General features: G+C 44.6%; 1 pseudogene; it reads left to right on the top strand.

The window, feature by feature from the left end:
• The first annotated feature begins 3,009 nt into the window (after positions 1–3,009).
• Positions 3,010–3,143, top strand: LOC130359758 (U2 spliceosomal RNA; annotated as a pseudogene).
• Positions 3,144–12,210: the final 9,067 nt, after the last annotated feature.

Below are 12,210 nucleotides of genomic sequence, written 5' to 3'. Positions count from 1 at the left end.
ATTTTAGATGTGCACCATGTCTGTTTTTCTACCCGAATTCACACAAACAATAACTGTAAGGACAAAAATATACAAATTTTTTTTAACCAATGTATATTACAAACATACATATAATGGTATTATCTACATTTTATAAATAGTTTTTGTTGACAACAGGTACACTTTAAGGTCCTTTAACCTTTCCTGGTAAGTTTATCCTGCAGTCCATGGACTAGTTTAGTAGCTCTTCTCTGAACTCTCTCCAAAATATCTATATCCTTCTTGAGCTATGGGGGGAGATTTATCAAAACCTATCCAGAGGAAAAGTTGCCCAGTTGCCCAAAGCAACAAATCAACTTGCTTCTTTCATTTTAGCAAGGCCTCTGTAAAATGAAAGAAGCAATCTGATTGGTTGCTATGGGCAACTGGACAACCTTTCCTCTGGATAGGTTTTGATACATCTCCCCCATGGTCTCCAGTACTGCACACAAAAACTCCAAATGAGGTCTCACCAGTGCTCTGTACAGCGGCATGAGCACTTCCCTCTTTCTACTGATAATACCTCTCCCTATACACCCAAACATTCTGCTAGCATTTCCTGCTGCTCTGTCATGAGCAATTCCCTCTTTGAGTTAGCCTATTATATGTCGCACTAGAGGGGTCAGGTCTCCTTTGTGAAATGTTTAACATCATTTCAATGTACTAAGTCAAGGATAACCATCTGCACCCTTCTGCCTGAACCTCCAGGATGAGCTTAGATTATAAAGTAATCTAAAGAGGAGTTTAAAAACTGAAGACCATGGAGATTTGAGATTTATGGGTATTCAAGAATCATTTTATGGAAGCAGAGTGCCAGTATCCTGATCTGATACTGAAAACAATACCATATTAAAGGGTAACTCTCATTAAAACTATTGCTATTGCACTCCTTATAGTAAATAAAAAATTATTCTAATATACTTTGTTTATAAAAAATTAAGTTTTCTATGTTTTATTTATGCTTAAAAATGCTCAAGAGCACATTTTCCCCCATCTTATACACAGACTTTGGACTGAAGTCCAAACACAGAAAGTGCAGCCTGGAGTGCTGAGCAGGTGTGTCCAGCCTCATCCAATAATAGCTCCTCTCACACTTAACTGCCATATGCTGTTGGTTGGACACCCCCCCTCAGCACTCCAGACTGCACTTCCTGTGTTTGGGCTTCGGTCCAAAGTCTGTGTATGAGATGGGGGAAAATGTGCTCTTGAGCTTTTTTAAGCACAAATAAAACTAAAAAAAACGTCATATTCTTTAAACAAAGTATATTAAAAATATTTTTTATTTACCATAAGGAGTGCAATAGCAAAAAAATTATTTTAATGAGAGTGTTCATTTAACATAACTTTGAACTTGGAGATAGTGAAACAAGGGCAAGGGAATGTGGGGGAAATTTATGGGAACGTGTTCATATTTGCTCAATTTACCCGTAGCATCACATAAGGTAGAAGCAACAAGTTTATCAAAGAGACAAGGAAACAGTTTTTTAACCCCTTTCCGACCCCTGACATACATTTACTTTACGACCGGGAAGGTTTTCCCGAACTTTGACTTACATATACGTTATGCAGATACTGGCCGCTACTCACGACCTCCTGCCACACCTGGTAAGATGGTGGTTATCACTAATAGACAGCCATCTTGCCTCGGGACCTGGGGGGTGGCCACTATCAGCAAGTCAAATCTGACTAGCTGATGGCAGCCTTTCACATATGAAAGTCCAGTGCAGAGCGGTGCGTGTATCCCAATCACGGGGATTGGGACACACACACACTGCTCTGCTAAGTGTCCATAGTGTCCCATCCCGAGCTCCCGCAGCTTTGCCCTCCTGCACGTTTCACTACCGGGTGAAGCGCAGTGCAGTAATATTTTTTTCCCCTTTGTAAATGAGCTGTTTAGTTGTACAGCCCCCTCTACTGTCCTTTTGTGCTTGGCAGGGCAGACACAAAAAAAAAATATATATAGGATTATGCAAATCAGCTCATTACATCACCTTTTCAGGTGATGTTCCCTGGTATCAGCTTAGCTCCAGTTACAGAATATAAAAAGCTGATCAGGATTAATGCCAAGCCAGAACACTCTCTCCAGAAGGAAAGAGCACCCAACAGCTGTTTCTGGGTACCTGCCCCTCATCAGTACAGAGCATGGTAATCTGGCTTGGCTGAGATGAGGGCCTTAGACCAACTAAACGGGATGAGTATTTAACTCAGGGAGAGTTCACCACTCCTGGTGTGACGGAGCTTTCAAGGGCCACTAAATGTAATGAGCTGATTTGCATATTCCCCTACCCAGAATGCCTGTGGAGTGCTTAGTGGCCCTTGAAAGCTCCGTCACACCAGGAGTGGTAAACTCTCCCTGAGTTAAATACTCATCCCGTTTAGTTGGTCTAATGCCACATTTTTTTTTAGTGTAACATGTTTGCCCTCTTTGTTGCACTTTGGGTGATTTGAGAGCACATTCCTCGGCTTTAGATAAAAAAAAATTAAAAAAACAGCTGTGAGAGTTACACTAAAAAAATGTGCTCAAAGGATGCAGTCTATTGCAAGCCCTTCTCCAATAGGAGAGATGCCCCCCAACAAACCTTACCCTTCGCCTCTGGACCAAAAGGTACCTGTGAGGTTCCAGGTTCGATGTCCCTTTTCTCTGAAGCTTCTAGGGAACCACAAATGCTCCCGGCATCCCCCTTGGCGTTAGCCAAGGTATCTGCCCGCAGAGCCGAGAACGGTAAGTACCCTGCCAAAGCAGGAGTACCCGGGACGTTTGCAGGGAGGTGCGGAATCTAATGGCCACACACTCTTCCCCTAGACCGCCAGAAGGGCTACCGCATCCTGACAAATCCTGTGAACACACTACACGCAAAAAGTGACACAGTGAGACAAAAAGAAAGAAATAAGTGAATGTGTGCAGATATACTGCCCGGATCTATAAAAATTTCTCTGATCCTAACCAGAAGGCCGGGAATCAAGAGGTGAGTGCCACAAGGTGAAGAGATTATCGCTTCTCGGCCTTTTGGCTAAGATCAAGTGTAGTATCTGTTCTTATCAGTTTTCGTGCTGCATGGAGGATGCAGGTGTACCAGGGCTGGTTCTGAGGAATCAGCTCGACGGCTGCCCCGATGTGACCTGTTCCCTCCGGGTCTCGCCATGAGGCTGAGAGGGTCTAGAGCCGAGGTACTTTTGTGCCTCGGGGAGTGGTGACCCCGAGGTGCCGAAACTCACTGGGAGTACTGGCTCACTGAGTTGAAGCACGGGCACCATAATCTCTTCACGTTGTGGCATTCACCTCTTGATTCCCGGCCTTCTGGCTAGGATCAGAGAAACTTTTATAGATCCGGCCGGATGTCCGGGCAGTATATCTGCACATATTCACTTATTTATTTCTTTTTGTCTCACTGTGTCACTTTTTGTGTGTTCACAGGATTTGTCAGGATGCGGTAGCCCTTCTGGGTGTCCCTCCTGGCGGTCTAGGGGAGGTGTGTGTGGCCATTAGGTTCTGCACCTCCCTGCAAACACCCCGGGTACTCCTGCTTTGGCAGGGTACCTACCGCTAACGGCTCTGCGGGCAGATACCTTGGCTAACGCCAAGGGGGATGCCGGGAGCATTTGTGGTCCCCTAGTAGCTTCGGCAAAAAGGGACCTTTTGGTCCGGAAGCGAAGGGTAAGGTTTGTTGGGGGGCCTCTCTCCTATCGGAGAAGGGCTTGCGATAGACCGCATCCTTTGTGCACTTTTTCTTGCACTTTGGGTGAATCGAGAGCACGTTCCTCGGCTTTAAAAAAAATAAAAAATTGTGCCTGTGCTTCAACTCAGTAAGCCAGTATTCCCAGTGAGTTTTGGCACCTTGGGGTCAACACTCTCCGAGGCACAAAAGTACCTCGGCTCTAGACCCTCTCAGCCTCATGGCGAGACCCCGAGGGAACAGGTCACATCGGGGCAGCCGTTGAGCTGATTCCTCAGAACCAGCCCCGGAAAGCCCTGGTACACCTGCACCCTCCATGCAGCACCCATCCCCACCAGCCCCGTTTTTAGTGTAACACGTTTGCACTTTTTCTTGAACTTCTTGAACAGCTGTGAGAGTAAGAGTTCTGGCTTGGCATTAATCCCGATTAGCTTTTTATATTCCGTAACTGGAGCTAAGCTGATACCAGGGAACATCGCCTGAAAAGGTGATGTAATGAGCTGATTTGCATATTCCCCTACCCAGAATGCCTGCGGAGTGCTTAGCGGCCCTTGAAAGCTCTGTCACGCCAGGAGTTGTGAACTCTCCCTGAGTTAAATACTCATCCCGTTTATATAGATAGATAGATAGATAGATTAGATAGATAGAATAGATAGAATAGATAGATAGATAGATAGATAGATAGATAGATAGATAGATAGATAGATAGATAGACACATAGACACATATACACATATATTTTCAGAATTCAAGTGGTCCCTAAAAAAATTAGATTTTGACCTTTTGTAGAAAATTTGAAAAAATGCTCATAATGTTATAAGCCTTCTAATCTATATATATATATATATATATATATATATATATATATATATATATAAAGCTCAACGTGTGTGTGTGTGTGTGTGTGTGTATGTTCCAGCATCACGTCCAAACGGCTAAAGATATTAACATGAAACTTGGCACACTCATTACTTATATGTCAACAACAAACATAGGATAGGGGATTTAACCCTTACTCACCCCCATTTGCCAGGGGCGGGGTTTATGTTTAAAGTCCCATACAAGTCAATGGGAAATATGTTACTGCATAACTTCCAAACAGCTTGAGATATTTCGATAATACTTGGTCACATGTTACTTATATGTCCACTTAAAATATAGGATAGTTAAGTTAACCCTTAACTATCCCCATTTGTGAGGGTCTGGGTTTTTGTTTAAAGTCCCATGCAAATCAATGGGAAATGTATGTTCCCACATAACTTCCGTACGGCTGGAGATATTTCAATACCTGGTACACATATTACAGGTCGGGATAGGAGGTCGACATAGGAGGTCGGGATAGAAGGTGGGGATAGGAGGACAGGATAGGAGGTCGTGATAGGAGGACGGGATAGGAGGTCGAGATAGGAGGACGTGATAGGAGGTCGGGACTGGAGGTCGGGATAGGAGGTCGAGATAGGAGGACGGGATTGGAGGTTGAGATAGGAGGACGGGATAGGAGGTCGAGATATGAGGACGGGATAGGAGGTCGTGATAGGAGGATGGGATAGGAGGTCTTGATGGGAGGTCGGGATAGGAGGTCGGGATAGGAGGACGGGAAAGGAAGACGGGATAGGAGGACAGGAAAGGAGGACGGGAAAGGAGGATGGGAAAGGAGGTTGAGATATGAGGACGGGAAAGGAGGACGGGAAAGGAGGTCGAGATAGGAGGACAGGATACGAGGACGGGATACCAGGAAGGGATAGGAGGTCAAGATAGGAGGACGGGAAAGGAGGTCGAGATAGGAGGACGGGAAAGGAGGTCGAGATAGGAGGATGGGATAGGAGGATGGGAAAGGAGGACGGGAAAGGAGGTCGAGATAGGAGGAGGGGATAGGAGGACGGGATAGGAGGATGGGATAGGAGGATGGGATAGGAGGACGGGATAGGAGGACGGGATAGGAGGATGGGATAGGAGGACGGGATAGGAGGATGGGATAGGAGGACGGGATAGGAGGTCGGGATATGATGACGGGATAGGAGGTCGGGATATGACAACAATATATGAGGATGGGATATGAAGTCAAAAGCTTCCTCCTTTGTTTATTTTCCTCCCCAACAAGGATTAGGAAGGAAAAACCGGGCAATGCCGGGTACTCAGCTAGTCCATATATATATATATATATATATATATATATATATATATATATATATATATATATATAAAACGCAACGTGTGTGTGTGTGTGTATGTATGCTCCACAAAAACTTCCAAACGGCTAAAGATATTAACATGAAACTTGGCACAGATGTTACTTATATGTCAACAACAAACATAGGATAGGTAATTTAACCCTTACTCACCCCCATTTGCCAGGGGGCGGGGTTTATGTTTAAAGTCCTATACAAATCTATGGGAAATATTTGTTACTGCAGAACTTCCAAACGGCTGGAGATATTTCGATAATACTTGGTCACATGTTACTTATATGTCCACTTAAAATATAGGATAGTTAATTTAACCCTTAACTACCCCCATTTGTGAGGGTCGGGGTTGTTGTTTAAAGTCCGAGGCAAATCAATGGGAAATGTATGTTCTCACATAACGTCTGTACGGCTGGAGATATTTTAATACCTGGTACACATATTACGGGTCGGGATATGAGGACGGGAAGGGAGGTCGAGATAGGAGGTCAAGATAGGAGGACAGGATGGTCGGGATAGGAGGTTGAGTTAGGAGGTCGGGATATGAGGACGGGATATGAGGTGGAGATAGGAGATGGAGATAGGAGGGGGAGATAGGAGGACGGGATAGGAGGTTGAGATAGGAGGTTGAGATAGGAGGTCGAGATAGGAGGTCGAGATAGGAGGACGGGATAGGAGGACGGGATAGGAGGTTGAGATAGGAGGTCGGGATAGGAGGTGGAGATAAGAATACGGGATAGGGGGTTGAGATAGGAGGAGGGGATAGGAGGTTGGGATAGGAGGACAGGAAAGGAGGTCGAGATAGGAGGACGGGATAGGAGGATGGGATAGGAGGACAGGATAGAAGGACGGGATAGGAAGTCGAGATAGGAGGTAGGGATAGGAGGTCGAGATAGGAGGATGGGATAGGAGGACGGGATAGGAGGTCGAGATAGAAGGTCGGGATAGGAGGTCGGGATAGGAGGTCGGGATAGGAGGTCGAGATAGGAGGATGGGATAGGAGGATGGGATAGGAGGTTGAGATAGGAGGTCGGGATAGGAGGTTGGGATAGGAGGACGTGATAGGAGGACGGGATAGGAGGTCGAGATAGGAGGACGGGATAGGAGGTCGAGATAGGAGGACAGGATAGAAGGATGGGATAGGAGGTCGAGATAGGAGGTCGGGATAAGAGGTTGAGATAGGAGGATGGGATAGGAGGACGGGATAGGAGGTTGAGATAGGAGGTCGGGATAGGAGGTCGGGATATGAGGTTGAGATAGGAGGATGGGATAGGAGGATGGGATAAGAGGTTTAGATAGGAGGTCGGGATAGGAGGACGTGATAGGAGGTCGGGATAGGAGGGCGGGATAGGAGGACGGGATAGGAGGACGGGATAGGAGGACGGGATAGGAGATCAAGATAGGAGGTCGAGATAGAAGGTCGAGATAGGAGGACAGGATAGGAGGACAGGATAGGAGGACTAGATAGGAGGTTGGGATAGGAGGCCAGGGTATGAGGACGGGATATGAGGATGGGATATGGGGTTGGGATATGACAACAATATATGGGGATGGGATTTGAAGTCAAAAGCTTCCTCCTTTGTTGATTTTCCTCCCCAACAAGGATGAGGAAGGAAAAACCGGGCAACGCCGGGTACTCAGCTAGTGTCCTAAAAAAATGTAAAAGAATGTTTAACACATGATGCCAGCATAGAGTAGACATGTTGTGGATGGGAATTAATAACTAAATTTATTTGGCATTACTATTTCTCTTATAAGTAGAGAATTTCAAATGCAGAAAAATGCAAATTGTTTCAAATTTTTCACAATATTTTAGAGTTTTTCACAATCAGCAAAAATTTACCACTAATATAAAGTACAATATGTCTACAAAAAATCTCTGAATCACATTAATGCCAGGTAAAAGCAGTACAAAGTTATTACCACTTAAAAAGACACATGTCAGATTTGGAAAAACGGGCTGGGTCATAAAGGCCAAAACTAGCCGGGTCATGAAGGGGTAAAGACAAAGCCAGAAGTGGATTTCAAAAGAAATTGCACATGTAAAGAAAATATGTATATTATTCCTTCCTGCTGGATCCATTTCTGGCTTTGGCTTACAAAACTGTATAAAAAATCCTTAGTGACTTGTAAAACAAAATGCTGTGTTTAAAATGACCCTTATTACTATTTAGTACACTTACTGGCTTTGAGATCTTTGAATACAAAAAATTGTTAACCCCATACTTCAGATAAACCTGCAGGACATTAAAAAAAACGTATATTTGTTTTTCTAGACTCCCTGTTAAATGTGTACTTTTGTGATTATTTTCATTTATATAGCAGTAAGTATAAGCAACATTTTACAGGAAAAAAACTACCAATGAATTAAGTATGTCAGTGTTACTTCCATACCTGTGCCTGATGAATGAATGAGAGAATTAAAGTGGATGAACGCAGAACTCATTCTGCAAAATGTAAACAGTAAACCTGTATAGATCATAGAGTATGAATTTCACCCAACCTCTGAGTTGCACTGCCCCACTCCTCATAAGCTAACTGCCTCATCCAGATTACATGTTTCAGCCTCTTCAGCAGATTTTCAATAGGATTCAGATCAGGGCTCATAGAAGGCCACTTCAGAATATTCCAATGTTTTTTCCTTAAAGGGGTACTCCGGCGCTTAGACATCTTATCCCCTATCCAAAGGATAGGGGATAAGATGCCTGATTGCGGGGGGGCCGCTGCTGGGGACCCCCTTGATGTTGCACACCGCACCCCTTTAAAATCAGTCCCCGGAGTGTGTTCACTCCGGGTCTGATTACTGTCGATCACGGGGCCGGATCGTTGTGACGTCATGACTCCGTCCCCGTGTGACGCTCCGCCCCTCAATGCAAGCCTATGGGAGGGGGCATGATGGTGGCCACGCCCCCTCCCATAGATTTGCATTGAGGGGCGGGGTGTGACATCACACGGGGGCAGAGTCGTGATGTCACGCTCTTTCGCTCGCGTGGTCGGGATCCGAAGCCTCCAGCGTTGCCGGAAGCCGTTGAGGTGGGTGCTGCAGCCAAGATCCCAGTGGCGGGACCCCCGCGATCAGACATCTTATCCCCTATCCTTTGGATAGGGGATAAGATGTCTAAGCGCCGGAGTACCCCTTTAACCATTCTTGCATCTTAACCAGCTGTGTGTTTTTGGATTATTATTCTGTTGGAGGACTGAGACCAAGCTTCCTGACACTGGGCAGCACATTTCGCTCCAGAATGCCTTGATAGTCTTGAGATTTTATTTTACCCTGTCCAGATACAGCAAAGCAGCCTTGAAACATATCTGAGCCTCCTCCATGATTCCCAGTAGGTACAGTGTTCTTTTCTTTGTATGCTTCATTTTTGTGTCTGTGAACATAATGCTGATGTGTATAGCCAAAAAGCTCCAATTTTGACTGTTGCACTAAAAATTCCTAAGAGCACAGTGAACTCCATAATTCTTAAATGGAAGAAGCTTGGAACAACCAGAACTCTTATCAGAGGGTCTTGTAAGAGAAGTGACTACCGTATTTTTCACCGTATAAGACGCACTTTTTCTTCCCTTGGTGTTGGTGCGTCTTATACAGCAAATACACATTAAAACCCTGTCCTATTGTGGCGGTCCCTGCGGCCGGGACTGGCGGCTAATAAAAGACATCACCAATCGCAGTGATGTCCTGTATTAACCCTTCAGACGCAGCGATCAAAGCGCCGCGCCTGAAGCGAAAGTGACACTAACCCGGCTGCTCAGTCGGGCTGTTCGGGACTGCCGCAGTGAAATCGCGACATCCCGAGCAGCTTACAGGACACCGGGAGGGACCATACCTGCCTCCTCGGTGTCTGCTCCGTGCCAGGATCCCCTTCATCGCCGGCGCTCTCCTTCGTCGTCATCACGTAGTCCCGTCATCCAATAGGAACGGCGTGCGTAGCGACGTGATGGTGGCGACGGAGAGCGAGGATACCGGGCAGCAGAGATGTTACGGAGCGACGGGGACACCCCGGGGACGCGGCGACAGCGATGGAGGGTGACATCCAGGGCAGCGATTACGAGAGGTGACGGGTCCGGAGTGGCGCGGACATGTGAGTACTACCTCCTATACCAGTGGTCTTCAACCTGCGGACCTCCAAATGTTGCAAAACTACAACTCCTAGCATGCCTGGACAGCCGTTGGCTGTCCGGGCATGCTGGGAGTTGTAGTTTTGCAACATCTGATGGTCCGCAGGTTGAAGATCACTGTCCTATACTTTACATTGTATTTGGTTCAGAATCTTTGTTTTCTGGATTTTTATCCTTTAAAATTGGGTGCGTCTTATATGCCGGAGCGTCTTATATGACAAAAAATACGGTAATAACTAATAGTCACTCTGATTGATCTCCAAAAATCCTATGTGCAGATGGAAGAAACTTCCAGGAGGTCAACCATCACTGCAGAATTTACCAATCTAGGCAGTATAGCAGAGTAGGCTTTCTCAGAAAAACACAGAAAAGTACATAAAGGACTCTCAGACTGATGACACCATGATTAAACTTTTTTTTGCCTCAACCCTAAGGCCAGATTAAAGGTATAGAATTTTCCAGCAAAATTCCATTTTGAAATGCTGATCAGAAATTCTGGTGTAGCAGAGTCCCATTGCTGGCAATGGGATTCCGCTGCACAGTTCACACAATGGAATTTTAGTGGTGGATAAATTCCCCCGTCAGAAGAATGGTCTTGTCCATATTGCGGTCTCTATTCAATATTCATGTGGTCCGATCCGGATGCTCCAGACAGAATTTTTTTGAGACATGTCTGGAGGAAACAATTGCTCATCACCTGCCCACTACCATCCCTAGAGTCAAGCATGTTTTTCAGCAGCTGGTACAAGAAGACAGGTCGGGGATGAGGGAAAGCTGTATGGAACAAAGAACAGAGATATTCTGAATGAAAACCTGGTCCAGAGTGTTGGACCTCAGGCTGGAGAGAAGGTTCAACTTCCAACAAGAAAAAATGACGATAAGTGCACAGACAAGACAACACAGAAGTGGCTTAAGGACTAATCTAAGAATGTCCTTGAGTGGCCTAGCCAGAGTCCTGACTTGAACCCAATTGAACAACTCTGGAGAAACTTAAACATGGCTCCCCAATGACAGTGCCCATTCAAGCTGACAAAGCTTTAGAGGAATAACCAAAATAAAAACTACACTTTCTCAGTTCTCAGTGTGTCACTCAATCTCAGTGAGTAGATGTGTGATGGATAATTAGGTCAATTAGTTCTAAGAGAGGTCACCTAGAGATTATCCAATTATCCATCACACATTCAATCATTGAGATTGAGTGACACATTGAGGACTGAGAAAATATAGTTTTTAATTTGGTTATTCCATTTTTTCTCTTGGGGTGTAAGAGGTCCCAGTAAACCTCATGTCTTCTGTTCTGAGCTTCACAATATATATATATATATATATATATATATATATATATATATATATATATAAAAATATATTTACATTTTTTTTTAACTTATTCTCATTATACACAAAATGACAGGAAAACCCGAAATCTAAGTGTTTATACCTTGTGACATCATTCCCAAGAAGACTGGAGGCTGTAATTGCTATGAAAGATGCTTCAACTAAGTACTGAGTAAAGGGTCAACTAAGTACTGAGCAAATTTATATTAGCAAAGATTTCTAACATTCTGTTGTCACTTATGGGATACTGAGTGCAGAATGATGGGGGATTTTATATTTTTATTTTAGCACAAGGCCACAACATAACAGAATGTGAAAAAGGAAAAGGGTATAAAGATGTTCCAAATTGAAGATAAAGCAATATAAAGCGTCAAGGACATGACCAGGTTTTTGTAGTTTCCTTCACTGGGGTTAATGTCAATCTTTCACTCATTCCCTTTCTTACTACAGGCCAGAATGTATGCTCTGTGAAGATCTAATTTTGTGACAATGATGGCTCCTCTTAACAAGACAGCTCAGTGATGAAAGGGATAGAATAACAATCCTTCACTGTTGTTTTGCGTTACGTGCCATAGTTCATGCAGGATCGCAAGGTCCCATTCTTCTTCTTTGGGGTTAAAGATTTACAAATGAAGCCCCTGTAGTTTCTCCTAAATAAAGGTAAACATTGCATCTAAAAATGAAAGAGGCTTATGCCTGCTCAGCCTGAGGCATCCGCTAGCAGATGAGGACTTCCAAGGAAGAAGTGGGTTTCAGTGGCGCTGACCAGGGATAGGCAAATCAGGTGTATTAAATTAATTTTGAATGAAATTAATATAGTCCACCTGTTGTGCCTATCCCTGGTCAGCGCCACTGAAACCCACTTCTTCCTTGGAAGT

The sequence above is a fragment of the Hyla sarda genome, chromosome 2 (assembly GCF_029499605.1).
Source record: "Hyla sarda isolate aHylSar1 chromosome 2, aHylSar1.hap1, whole genome shotgun sequence".
Classification (NCBI taxonomy): Eukaryota; Metazoa; Chordata; class Amphibia; order Anura; family Hylidae; genus Hyla; species Hyla sarda.
Note: the sequence above shows the minus strand (reverse complement) of the source record. Positions and strands in the feature narration are given on the sequence as shown.